The sequence below is a fragment of the Nicotiana tabacum genome, chromosome 1, assembly GCF_000715075.1.
Source record: "Nicotiana tabacum cultivar K326 chromosome 1, ASM71507v2, whole genome shotgun sequence".
In the NCBI taxonomy this organism is placed as follows: Eukaryota; Viridiplantae; Streptophyta; class Magnoliopsida; order Solanales; family Solanaceae; genus Nicotiana; species Nicotiana tabacum.
In genome coordinates this window covers 35,117,179-35,131,850 of record NC_134080.1, presented here as the reverse complement: position 1 = coordinate 35,131,850, position 14,672 = coordinate 35,117,179, and positions in this window count along the sequence as shown.

Below are 14,672 nucleotides of genomic sequence, written 5' to 3'. Positions count from 1 at the left end.
TATTTGTCTAATATCCGATCGGCATAATGGTATTTTAAGTTCTGTACAAAATTTGCGTGCATGGAAGGAACCGTAGGCCTACCACCAATACTGCATTAGGCACTTGAAAGCCAACTTCCAGAGGGCTTATCCGAACAAGGACTTGCATGATTTAATGTGGATGACTACAACATATCACCAAGAGTGTACATTCAGGAGGCGAATGGAATTGATCAGGCATGAAGACCAAAGAGCATATAATTGGTTGATGCAACATGATCTTGACAAGTGGACTTTGCATATGGATGGTGGTAGAAGATGGGGATTTCTGACTACAAATATATTAGAGTCTTTCAACGGGTTATTGAAGTTTGTATGTGGATTGTCTGTCACTGTCATGGTGCGTATGTCATTCAAGTAGATAGCGGAGAAGTTTGTTGAAAGAGCTAGAGGTGCATCGTCATTGATGGAAAGGAGTGTTAAATTTATGCCAATACATACTTTCTTAGAATAACTTTATAAAGAAATAACAACATGGACAATCTTAGTTTCTAGGAGTAGATCCATTATGAATTAGCGTATCGTTTATGTTCATTTCATTTAGATCATGCCAAAGGAAAGAAGGAAGTGCCTTAACATACCTTAACTCTTTTGAGTCCTTAATACCTTCCAAGCAATTCTTCAAATAACTCAACTCAATCTACTATAGCAAAAGGAGATTCAAAATCAGTGCTTAGTAAAGGCTAAGTCCGCAACTTGAACTAGTAGCTTGTTTATTTGAATTTGGGCAGCATCTCTCCTAAAACAAAGGCCTCCTCCAATACCATATACCAATAACAACAATCAGAGAAATTGGACCTACACCCGGTCACTAATGATTGGGTTTTCCAAGACTTCACTCAAGGTTTGAACGAGTGAAGTTCGATAGTATCACGACAACTAAAGCAGAATTTAATTGAATATCCAGCTGTGACCTGGGCCGATATACATAATCGATACCAGAGTCAAGGATGATCAGTTAGGAGCACCTTCCGGTTTTGTTTACCCAAATAGATCCGAAAGTAGGATTCAAAGAAATATCAACAGAGAACCCTGATCAAACAGAGATCGGTACAATCCATACAACGCAGATCATAGAAATAATGGACCAGGATGTAATCCCGTTTGGAATGATCGAAGGAATGATAGAGGACAAAGCTCCAGAGGGCTCATGGGTAAGAGTGGCTTCGATAAACATGTCGAGCCTAAAGAAGTGCCACAGTTATCAGAATACAACTTCAGCATCGATGCATCTGGTATTGTATCAACCATTAGACGAATCAAGGATGCTAGGTGGCCCAGACCCCTACAGACCGATCCGGCTCAAAGGAACCCTAATCAAATATGCAAATACCATGGAACCCATGGTCACAAAACCAAAGAGTGCAGATAGTTAAGGGAGGGGGTAGCTCATTTATTCAACGAGGGTCAGCTTCGAGAGTTCTTGAGTGACCGAGCTAAAAATCACTTCAGAGACAGGGATGCAAATAGGAAAAATGAACAGGAAGAACCGCCGCACGTGATTCATATAATCATTGGCGGGGTCGATATTCCTAAAGGCCCAATATTTAACCGCACCAAAGTGACAACCACAAGGGAGAAGCGTACCTGGAACTACTTACTAGAAGATACCTTATCTTTTAACGATGAGGATGTAGAAGGGATCGAACAGCCTCACAACGGTGCACTGATGATATCTATCCTTATGAATAAAATTCAAGTTAAACGTGTGTTGGTTGATCCAGGTATCTCGTCAAGCATTATTCAATCGAGGGTCGTAGAGCAACTCAGCCTCCAGGATCAAATCGTGCCTGCAACTTGAGTACTCAACGGTTTCAACATGGTAAGTGAAACCACCAAAGAGGAAATCATGTTGCTAGTAAACGTGGCTGGGACTATCCAGGAAACAAAGTTTCATGTAATCGAAGGTGATTTGAGATACAAAGCATTGCTCGGAAGACCTTTGATTCATAATATAAGGGTAGTACCTTCGACGCTCCATCAAGTCTTGAAATTACCAACGTCGGAAGGAATCAAAATGGTGTATGGAGAACAACCAGCCGCCAAAGAGATATTTGCAATCAACGAAGTAGTACCAGTATCGACGCTTTTGTTAGTAAAGGAATCAAAGCCGAAGGGAAAACAGGAAGTCAAATAGCAACCACAGGTACCGGCCTCGGCCCCATCGAGGGAGAAGGAGGTCTTTGAGGATGAAGATTTTATGATACCTCGAACCTTCATGACCCCCGATGATTCTGATGCAACAAAGTCAACAGTCGAGGAGCTGGAACAAATCATATCGATCGGGCATCTTCCCTTGTGAAAGGTATACCTGAGAACGGGGTTAACTCCCGAGCTCAGGAAAAAATTATTTCAATTCCTTTTAAATAACATGGATTGTTTTGCTTGGTCCCACCTGGATTTGACAAGAATCCCACCGGAGATCACAACACATCGATTGAGCCTGGACTCAAAGTTCAAACCGATAAAACAAAAGAGAAGGTCTAAGTCCGAGGTAAAACATGCATTCATCAAGGACGAAGTAACTAAACTTCTCAAAATACGATCCATCCGGGAAGTAAATTATCCCGAATGGTTAGCAAACGTAGTTGTAGTCCCCAAGAAGGGGAACAAACTTAGAATGTGCATAGATTATAAAGATTTAAACAAAGCATGTCCTAAAGACTCTTTTCCTCTGCCGAATATCGATCGCATGATCAATGCCACGGCCGGCCACGAGATCCTTATTTTTCTCGACGCCTGTTCTGGGTACAATCAAATTCAACTGAACCTAGAGGATCAAGAAAATACTTCATTCATCACTAAGTATGGCACCTATTGTTATAATGTAATGTCGTTTGGGCTAAAAAATGTCGGTGCTACTTACCAACACCTAGTGAATCGAATGTTTGAAGAACAAATAGGTAAATCAATGGAGGTATATATTGAAGATATGCTAGTTAAGTCCTGCATGCAGAGGACCATTTGACACATTTGCAGAAAACTTTCAACATATTGAGAAAATACAACATGCAGCTCAATCCTGAGAAATGTGCATTCGGGGTCAGTTTGGCAAGTTCCTAGGTTTTATGGTGTCAAATCAGGGAATCGAGATCAGCCCCGATAAAATCAAGGCAATCGAACACATCACAGTCATGGACAACGCTAAGGCCGTACAAATATTAACAGTACGGATACTGCCTTAGGCCGGTTTATCTCGATATCTTCAGATCGAAGTCACCGTTTGTTCTCACTTATCAAAAAGAAGAACAATTTCACTTGGACCCCGGAATGCCAATAGGCGTTAGAAGAATTAAAGCAGTATCTTTTGAGCCCACCATTGCTTCATACTTTACTATGTTAGTCGAACTTTAGGTGAAGCCGAGACTCGGTACCCATACTTAGAAAAATTAGTGCTTTCTCTAATAAGCGCCTCTAGGAAATTAAAACCATATTTTCAGTGCCACCCAATTTATGTGGTGACCACTTATCCTCTTCGTAATATTTGCACAAGCCCGAACTCGCGGGCCGATTGGCTAAATGTGTCGTCGAAATCAGTGGGTATGATATCGAGTATCAACCCTGAACGATCATCAAGTCTCAAATATTAGCAGACTTCGTGGTCGACTTCACGTCAGCCCTCGTACCTGAGTTCGAAAAGAAACTTTTGTTAAAAATGGGTATATCTTCAGGGGTGTGGACCCTTTTCATAGATGGCACTTCGAATGTGAAGGGGTTCGGGCTAGGCATTGTTTTGAAGCCGCCCATAGGCAATACAATTAGAAAATCTATCAAAACCCCTAAGTTGACTAATAATGAGGCCGAGTATGAGACCGTGATTGCAGGTCTCAAGCTGGATAAAAATTAGGGGAGTTGATAAGTAGGGATTTTAACCTATTATTTGCTCTCTTTTACTTGTATTTTGGGCCAAAAATGCGTGAAGGTATTTCCGAAAACTAATGAAATATGCTTGCTTGCAGGAATTGTTCAAAATGAGCCAAAGGAGTCATAATCAACTCATAAAGGAGTCAAAACTCGAAAAAAAACCAAGACTGGGCCAAGAGATCTGTAACACAAACTGCACAAATATTGTGCAGCCGTGAAAGCCACAATCGGCCGCGATTAGAAATACGCGGTCCTTGAAAGGGAGGTTTATATAGTTGCATTTTCAAGCTAAATGATAAGCACAGACCACACCATAATTGTGCGGCCGTGAAAGTCTCTCTGCGACCGCGATGCATGAAGTTTAGAGAGCTCACAACTTGAGCAAAAGAAAAAAGTGCGGTCCACGTCAGAATTATGCGGCCGCAAAAGTCCTTTACGCGGCCGCGATTGAAATTATGTGGTTCGTGAAACTCAGCTCAGCCTAGATCCAGATTTTAAAAACGCGGACAACACTCAGAATTACACGACCGCACAACCTCCGCAGGGATATTTTTTTCTGAAAATTCCAGCTTAGTATAAATAGAACTTTTTGTCATTTTTAGGTTATGTTATGTATTATTAGAGCATGTTAGACGGTTGTACATTCCGTTTTGGGCAATTTTATACTAGAATTATCTCTCAACATTAGATTTTCATCTTTTAATCTAGTATTATGAATTTTATCTTCTTTTCATCTTTGATTTATGTTATTTTCATGAGTAGCTAGACCCATAGCTAGGGTTGTGACCCAACCTTTGTGTGGGTATTTAATGGGTATTGAATTCTAGGGCTTGAATGTGTATGAGTTAGTGATATTTAGCTTAGTTCTTGCTAGAACTATAGAATTAGTGGTTGCAAACACTGATTCATGCCTTTATGACTTAGTCTCTACTTGAGAAAGAGGGACTAAGTCTAGGAAAACTAGGCTAATAAGGAATTGGGGTGAACTCAAGAAATTGATAGCCCCAATTAAAGGGTTAAACCTAGAGATAGTAATACCCGACTTGAGCTAATATCACTTCAATTGTATGAATACCCATTTAGACTTGAGAAAGCCAAATTGGGAAAAATCACTCAAACTACCGAAAGGTATAGAGTGAGTACTTGGGTGTGATAGCTATATTACGACCCATTCTAATCAAGCTTGCCCTAGATTCTTTCGACCCGTTAGATTCCACCTAGGTAGAAGTCACTACCCTAGTCTCTTTAAACTCTTGAAAATCAACAACAAAAACATGATACTTAGTTTCAAATATTGCATACAATAGAATAGAGCTAGAAGTAGAATCAATCCAAAAGTGCGTGGAAGTGTAATTAAGAGCAAAACCCGCATCTAGACTTAGATATAAACCTAATTCCAAACAAATTAACTCCATGTGGATTTGATCCCGACCTAGTTGGGTAAAACTGCATCGACCACCCTCGCTGCTCAGTAGTAGTGCAGGCTTGGACTCGATCAAGGAGCAGAGGTCATCGAGGCCAAATGTGACTCCCTACTTGTGGTTAATCAAGTCAACACGACCTTCGAGGTTCGAGAAGATCGAATGCAGAGGTACTTGGACAAGCTGCAAGTAACCCTACACCGGTTTAAAGAATAGACCCTATAGCATGTACCTCGAGAACAGAATAGTAAGGTCGATGTCCTTGCAAATTTAGGGTCACCAATCGAAGATGACGAAATTAGCTCGGGGACTATCGTACAACTTTCAAAGTCAGTAGTAGAAGAAGGCCACACTGAAATAAACTCCACAAGCCTAACTTGGTATTGGAGGAACAAATATATCGAGTATCTAAAGAATGGGAAGCTTCGATCGGACCCTAAGGAGTCGAGGACTCTGCGAACAAAAGCTGCATGATTCACATTGGCCGAAGATGGAATATTGTACAGAAGGATATTCGATGGACCGTTGGCAAGATGGTTGAATCCGGGAGACACTGACTATGTGCTATGAGAAATTCACGAGGTTACTTGTGGGAACCATTCCGGTGCCGAATCACTGGTTCACAAAGTCATCAGAGCAGGGTACTATTGGACCAATATGGAAAAGATACTATGAAGGTTGTTCGAAAATGTGACAAATGCCAAAGACATGTACCGATGATCCATCAGCCCAAGGAGAAACTTTATTCAGTCCTATCCCCATGGTCGTTCATGAAATGGGGAATGGATATCGTTGGCCCTCTACCATCAGCCCCAGGTAAAGCTAAATTCATTTTATTTATGACTGACTATTTCTCTAAGTGGGTTGAAGCACAGGCTTTCGAGAAAGTCAGAGAAAAAGAAGTCATAGACTTCATTAGATCACATCATATGCTGATTTGGGATACCTACCGAGATCGTATGCGACAATGGAAAACAATTCGTCGGCAGTAAAATAACAAAGTTTCTCGAAGATCACAAGATAAAAAGGATCTTGTCGAAGCTATATCATCCTAGTGGGAATGGACAAGCCGAATCGACAAACAAGACCATCATTCAGAATCTAAAGAAAAGGTTGAACGATGCTAAGGGAAATAGAGAGAAATTTTGCCTGAAGTCCTTTGGCCGTATTGAACAACGACAAAATCCAGTATAGGGGCAACACGGTTCTCCTTAGTATATGGCGCCAAAGCTCTGATCTCGGTCGAAGTTGGGGAACCTAGCGTCAGGTTTCGATACACAATGGAAGAGTCAAATCACGAGGCTATGAATACAAGCTTCGAATTACTAGATGAAAAATGGGAAGCCGCCCTAGTTCGAATGGCCACCCGAAAACAACAAATCAAAAGATATTTCAATCGAAGATCCAATCTTCGACACTTAGTTCTGAGAAAAGTCACCATCAACACTCGAGACCCAAATGAGGGAAAGCTCGGTCCAAACTGGGAGGGACCATATCAGGTCATCAACATCGTCAGAAAAATATCTTACATACTTGGCACGATGAACGGTGAACAATTGCCAAATAATTGGAACATATCACTCCTCAAACGATATTATTACTAAGGTATGACCTTCTTTTTTTTCATTTGTATTTTATACTAACTTGTTGCAGGTGTTCGATCGAAGGCATCGAAGTTCTCTCCAAAAATGAAGTCCTTAGGTGTGAAAGCACGCGTTGCACTCTTTTCCCATCGCCCGGTTTGTATCCCAAATGGGTTTTTTGGGCAAGGTTTTTAATGAGGCAGCCATTGTTCGCGCTAACTTAGAGCAATTCAACAGTATCCAAGGCTTCATTATAATCAACCTAGAATACTGGGGCCATCACCCTCGGATGTTATGTTTTCAAGGAAAATACTTCGTGTAAACAAGGTCTCGATAGGTAAATATTGTAAAGAGCCAAACGGTCAAATGAATCATGCCCATGTAGATTACTCGAGCCCTAATGGAAAGACATGTATGCATGAATGATTTATTGAAAGAAGTACTTTCTCCTTACCTGACGTTCCATGCCTTAGTGAAATTTCTACTTTACAATTTCATACTTATGATCTATTGCGAAAACTGGCTCAAATGCCAATCGCAACTAAAGCTCGAGCAATCAACCCTATACTTGGGGACTGTTGTCCAAAACTCGACATGCTCGAATAATTAAACGTTGATACCATAAGACCTTAAAAGGGTAATCCTTGATTTTTTAGGCCAAGGTCGCCCCACTTGGAGGCTGACACTTCGAACAAGTTTGAAGGATAATTGTGAAATAATCCCAAGAGGCAAATCCTAAGGCTACGTCCAAAGTAACACAGTTCGGAGACGTCCGAATTCCGTAATAAAAATAGGCCTTCGAATACTTTTATAAACCAATTAAAAAGGCTACCCTAGGCAAAATAACCAAATGGTTTCGGCAACGTCAGCCCTCGAAGAACCCTAAGGAGTATCGAACTGATCAAACCTTCGAACAATTTAGTACTGAATAAAATTGTACTAAGGCACAAAAAAGTGAAGGGTTTCGATAACGCTAAGCTTCGAAAAAACCCAATAGGTGCAGACTTACTTCGTGCTGAGGCATGATAAATGTTTATACGATTAAACTTTTTAAGTCGAAAAAGGGTAAAAAAAACCCCACTCTTTTGAGGCCATATCGGCCCAATTCAAGAGCCTAAGGGCAATTATATATTTTGAGTTCAAGAATCCACCCTCACTCAACTAAAACCTAAGGGTTTTTCTACTTCGAGTTCGAGCAAGTACTCACTTGATTGTAGAGACTATATTAGTCCGACTCCGGTCAAGTTGCCTAATTTTCGGAATATAACACAACACTTTGTAGAGACTATACCATTCTTCAAATCCACATTGATTTTCATCCTACCAATGGGGAATATAACACAACACTTTAATTAAATGGTATCACCAACATCCATTTGGTTCCCTGTACGTGTTCTTTTTTGCACTTGCCATTGACGCACATAATCCTTGTTACACACTATTTTAAATGGTTCCGGCGGCCAATAATGCCCAGCACCCACTAGCTGCAACTATCCACTATAGGTGTTTAAGTATGCAGCAACACTATTCTTTATCAACGTACCTCGTTCCCGCTAAACTTGTATGTTGAAAGCACTTTATGGCATGTGAGTGTTACACCCCATGTTTTCATGCGTGAGAGTACGTCATAAGTCAATTGATGTAAGATCAGAAATAAGATTATATTTGGAAGCATATAAAATAAGTTAATCATGTTACATTAGAGGTTACAAATATTTAAGATCATGAATAACGAGTACCAAGAGGTTTGAAAAGCTTAGAAGCTAAACCAATTGAAGAAAATAAGTTTCGTCGAAAGTCGACAAGTTTGGAATGTTAACATGTACTTTGGGGTGAGACTAGGGTTCTTAACATGATAAGGAGGTTATGATATGAGTTATTTTAGTTGTATGATAGTCATTTTCTACGTTTTGAAGGCAAGCAAGTTGTGGAACAAAAGTTGGCAAATGTCATCACAAGTTACATTCATAAATGTGCTAAAAATTAGGTCAAATGTAGATGCGATTTTCTCCCAATTTACTTTGATTTATGGGGTTATATACCTACCAAATTGAAGATCTATGATTCTAGTTTCTAACTCATTAAACCATTCATCGATACGATATCAGAGTAGAGAGATATTCACATTTTCGCAAAAATGCGCCAAGCAACTCTCTATGGGACCCACAATGGCAGTTGAGATATATTGATATATATATATAAGACACCTAAACCCCATTTTAACTCATTACTTTTCAGTATCTTCAGACCCTAGACACTTAAAAATACTCTCTCAAGGTTATCTCAAGATCCAAGACCCAAACAAAGGGCAAACAACACAAATCAAATGTCGGGAATCCCGTTATGCTAGTAAGTTTCTTGTTCTTCTTGTTGTTGCTGATTTTTGATTTGTTCCAACTCGTGTGAGAGGTTGTTTTAAGTGGTTTAAGTTCTATAAAATAATCTCTCAAGGTTTTCATATCAACCCTAGGTTATTTCAAGTATTGCAAAGGGACTACACCATATTTCAACATCAAAAGTTAGTTCTAGTGAAGAACAACACCTCTTTGAGGTTGTGTTGTCATTGAGGATAGTTTTGGGTTGTGTTTGGCTGAAATTTCAAGTTGTTGCTACTTGCTAAGGTGAGTATAACAACCTACCAATTGTTCTTAAGCTTTCTTGTATGTTGGTTAAGTTGTCAGGAAGATAAACTACAAGATACTACTTGGATTAACTTAAGCCACTTCTATGATATTATATTTCCATTGAGGGATGTTGTAAGCTAAATATAACTTGGATTTTGACTTGAAGTTACTGTAGGAGGTATGTGTATTGTGTTCTAGCATGTGCTTAAGGTTATCTTGATGTTGATTAAGTTAAATAGATGAACTAGACATGAACTAGTGAATAAAGTTGCTAATTGAAGATAGTTGGAGTTGTGGATTGTTTCCTTTGTTAGAAATATATGGTATAAGAATGGAATCATTGATGAATGACTTCATTATCATGTTAATGGTACTGTTATGTTAATGTAAGAAGTCTATAAGGGGTGATATGGGGTATATGGATTCCAATCGGAGCTTGCCGCTCGTCGTGAAGTAGTTTTGAATTGTTGTTGATATATGGTGTCTTGTTATTGATATGTGCCTTTATGAACGAATCAACAAGCATGGCGAAGGAATCGATGGAATTGGGTGGCAAATTGTGGTACCATATCATTGCCCCCTTCGATAAAGTTTCTCCTAACTTTTCAACAGAACAGATTCAATTTCATCATCCTCTAAGTCATTTCCTTTTATTGCGCATGTATAAGAAACGACATGCTTATTAGGATCAATGGTTCCATTGTACTTGGAAATTTATGGAATGCGGAACTTCTTTGGAATAGGCTTCGAAGCCGCACTTGGTTGGAAAGGCTTCTGTATGAACTTCTTCGAATCTAAACCCTTTAGAATCGGGGTTGCCCCAGGTATTTGATCAACTCGTGAATTGTATGTTTCTACCTTTTTATCATTAGCCTCAATTTTCTTTTCTGTGATTCAATCCGTTTAGTGAGCTCCTCGAGCATCTTCATGATGGAAGGATCAGTTCCGAATCCGTTATCGTTCAATTTCTTCAGTATAGGCTCGACCCTATGAATAACTTCTTGTGATGCATCGAGTTCGATTCTGCTTGGTGCTCGATTTTGATTTTGGAGTTGCGCTATCGCAGTTTGCTGAGTCTGCAACATTTCAAATATCATTTGAAGGCTAATCTAGCCTTCTTCACCACTCTGTGCATTCTGATTAGCTTCCCGAGCACCTCTACGGATGCTATTTTCAGGGTCGACGCCTAGATTTCCATGAATCACAACATGAGAATTGACATCGACTGGATCTATGGCCGGTAGTCCATCGGGATTGATTGGAGGTACTCCTTTTCCCGGTGCGACTATGTGCTCGTTCTCGTCATGAAGACCAAGGTCGGTGTTTGTGTGAGTGGGTACTGCTTGAGAGTTCGACATGCTGATTCCTGAAATCAAAGACACTTACTAGAACAAGCGTAAAAGCCACGTGTGTTATGAGGATTAATACTAGGCAATCACTATTATCCTTAGCCCCACGGTGGGCGCCAAATCGTTTACCCTAAAAATTGGATAACAATTAAACTTATAATGTGGTTTTAAGGATATGTGATTTCACTTAATACTAATTGATAAATATAAAGACCAACAATGAAAATTGACAATAAAATAAAGCAAACCGGTGTTACAACGTAATTATGCTCTTGAGCTCAGATTCCCTCGAACAGGTTAATGCAAGAATGGCAAAAGATAGAACAAACTGATGAACAAGAACATACGCTAGAAAGTGTTGTATTGCTTTGATATGCGTGAATGTAAGATGATTACAAGATGATTAGGACCCTCTTTATATAGTAGAGGAGTCCTATTTATGGAACAATTCTAAATATGGAAGTAAGTCTCATGATTAACTAGGTAACCATCCTTGATTTGATCTGTTCCGAGATTTACGCCATGATCTCCGGCCAGTCACGGATATCTCGCCTTTCTGTTATTGTGCTCTGCTCGATGTCTTTCTCCTTTGGCCTCGATCGTTACTGGCCTCGATATTCAATATGTGTGTCGGACCTCGAACTCGGTGCTTTGTCCTCGTACCTCTATCTAGTCTGTTACGAGACCGACCTTCGACGTAATTCCCTAGCCTCGATCAAATAGTAAAACCGGATCCCGGTTTTAGCCGTATACGACATTTTCGCACAAGAGAGATTTTTAAAAATAGTCTAATTAAATTTTAAACGTGTGAATGTCATAGATTCCTCTGAATGGAGTATAGTTGTTGTAATTATGATTCATTCTTCCCTTAAGAAAATTCAACCAAGCGATAAGCACTTCTATTGCAATTAAAAACTTCAATGCCATGATTCGAAACATAGCATGAGAGAATGTCTTTTCTATCTCTACTAATTGTTTATGTTAGTATCAGCATTAATCTTTAGTTTTCTAATCAAAGAGATCAAGTACTTGCACGTGGTTGTTGAAAATTTTGTTTGTCCTCCCCCTTCCCACGATCTAAATTTCAAACGACGAGTCGTGCTCATCATAATTTGGCTATGCCTTTTCAGTCAATCATGCTCAATCCGATGCCAAAAATAATAACAGATACATTTAACCATATGGGATATTGATATTAAAAAGAATACTCGATTTCAATATTCGTTGTAATATTGATTTGTTGTCAGTATTGCAAATAAGGAGTAGCTGTCTTTGAAATACTGATGTGAAGAATTTTGCGAGTAGATAATAGTTTTCACTCACGAAATCTTTAATTTTCACTTTAAAAATTTCAAGTGAATTTTTTGATATTATACTATGTTTTACTTTGTGTATTTGTGGGTGCTTTGGATTTTAATTGTAATTATTTCCAAAATCGTCATCATGCTATTATATTTTGACAATATCCTTTTTGTTCTCAAATGAAATAAACATGTTTGGGCAAGGAGATAGACCAAATGTCTTCGGAATTAAAGGTTCTGTTTTGATAATGAATTTTTATTTTATCTTATATGACACGGCCATTATTGAAGAGTTAAATTCTTTGAATATAAATATTTGGTACATATTTAAATATTTTTATTGTAAATTTTTTTTTGACAAAATATACTTTTGTATAGCTTTTGAATATAAAAATTTTCTTATGTAAGAAAGGAAAATTATCATATTTGACCGTGTATTATCCAAAATTGAGAAATCTTATTGTCGTTAAGTTTTTTCTATCTAATATTACCCACGTCATTAGAAAAAAAATCTTATTATTGTCCTTGATCCCTAATCGAGCTCAAGTAGGGTGCCTTCCATAATTGCTTTCTTTGAATCCCTCCAACTTTCACCTTATTTACTTTCTTTTTGACATATTTCATTTTGGCCTTTCTTTCTTTTCTTTGCCTTCCCTTTTTTTCATTTCTTTTTGTTTTTTGTACCTTTTAATACTTTCACATTCCTCGTCTCTCCCCCAACTTATGCTTTTGCCAATTGTAAATCAAGAATGCCAAGGAAAGATTGGATGCCAAGAAAGGGTCATTATAGAACAGGTAAATGCTTGTAACGTGGTTATTGAAAGAAAAAGGGCTTCTGCTCAAAGAGGTTGAATGGGGATATCACATTGGTATGCTACGGAAGCTTTCAAGTTTCAAATTGGATCAACGAGAGCCTACCATCATTTCTCAAGTCGAGCTACACTTAGAATTTCGCCTAGACAAATATTCAGGGCAAGTTCTAGACTTCTTGGCACGAAACTTAGACTTGCAATTAAATACATCACCTCCCAAACTGCTGGATTATTAAAGAAAACAGAGTCGAGGGCCCATAACAACCCTATCTAAGATTGAACATCACAAATGGCTCAAAGAAACCACTCGATGATTGTTTTAGTCAACACAAGAGTTTAAAGGTTACAACTTGAGCTATTCTTTGCCAATAAACTTGTTTCCAACCAAGTGAAGCCTGCTTTTATTCATTACCACTATATATACCAAAACACAAAGAAAATGGACTCAATCCCTTAAGAAGGTTGTCACGACATCCATCGTTGGGAAGAGTCACCTGGTTCACACAACATCCACCTTTGGAAAGAACCGTGACATTAAGAAAACCAAAGCTTATTGTCAACACAAAACTTAAAAAGAAGCTAACACATTAAAAAGAAGCTACTAAAGAAAATAAGAATCTTTGCTACTACAGAATTTAAACTGAATATATACAAAATTGAGGTAAAGCGAATATATACATAAGTGAAATAAATATATACATAAAATGGTAAAAAAATATACATACCAAATATGAAAATAAAGACAAATAAACATAAAGAAAAATAGTGTAATGGTTATTACATACCAAATGTCATCAAATCAAAATGGACCATCCCCCAAATGAAAAGTAGCATTGTCTTCAATGCTCATAACAAATAAGAACAGGGAAAAGGGGTAGAGAGTAGCGAAAACGCCCTATGTGGTCTCTGTCTGCATTGGGTCCTCAACATCAGTACCCTGCGTATCCTCTAACTGGATCTCCACACCCTGTGACTGGGGGATTACTGGGTTGCTGAGCATCTGAATCAGCTCCTCGGCAGTGTGTGATGTTGCAGCCGGCTCCTCAGACTGGCCAGCTGCTGCCTCTGGTGCCTCGAGCTCTGCTGCATGTGCTGCTGGGACTGTCTGCTCCATGAAAAAGTCCAGTGGGATATCACCAGCAGAAGCAATCTTCTTAACCTCTTTGCTCAACTTCTCCACTGACTCCTTAGATGCCTAAGTCTTTCACATCTTCTTCACCTGCTTCCCAAATCCTTGATTATCTTAGATGCCCAAATCCTTGATTATCTTCCCATGCGTATTAAGAGTCTCCCGGATCTCTTACTGGTCGTCTAGAATTTTCTTCTGGTTGTCCATAATCTTCTTCAATGAGTCCTCCACTGATGGAGGTACCTAAAATGCTGTTGGGGCTGAAGATTGTGCTTCCACTGCATTGGATATGGCAGTCAGCTTTATGGTAGCTGCCTGCATCCAGTTGTTGAGACTAGAGAGTGTCTGGGAAACCCTTAGTGCAGTCTGAGGGTAGGTAGAAGATGAAGGCACTGACAGTGGCACTGAGATAGATGGTCCGGAAGATGGAGGAGGCATAGCTGCTGCTCTGGTAGAAGCATCGGCTGTTGTGGAGGGCTTGACAACTGACCTAGTGGCCACTACCCCTGGCCATTCAGACTGGCCGGTGGAGGTAGTGGCTTTGCCCTTG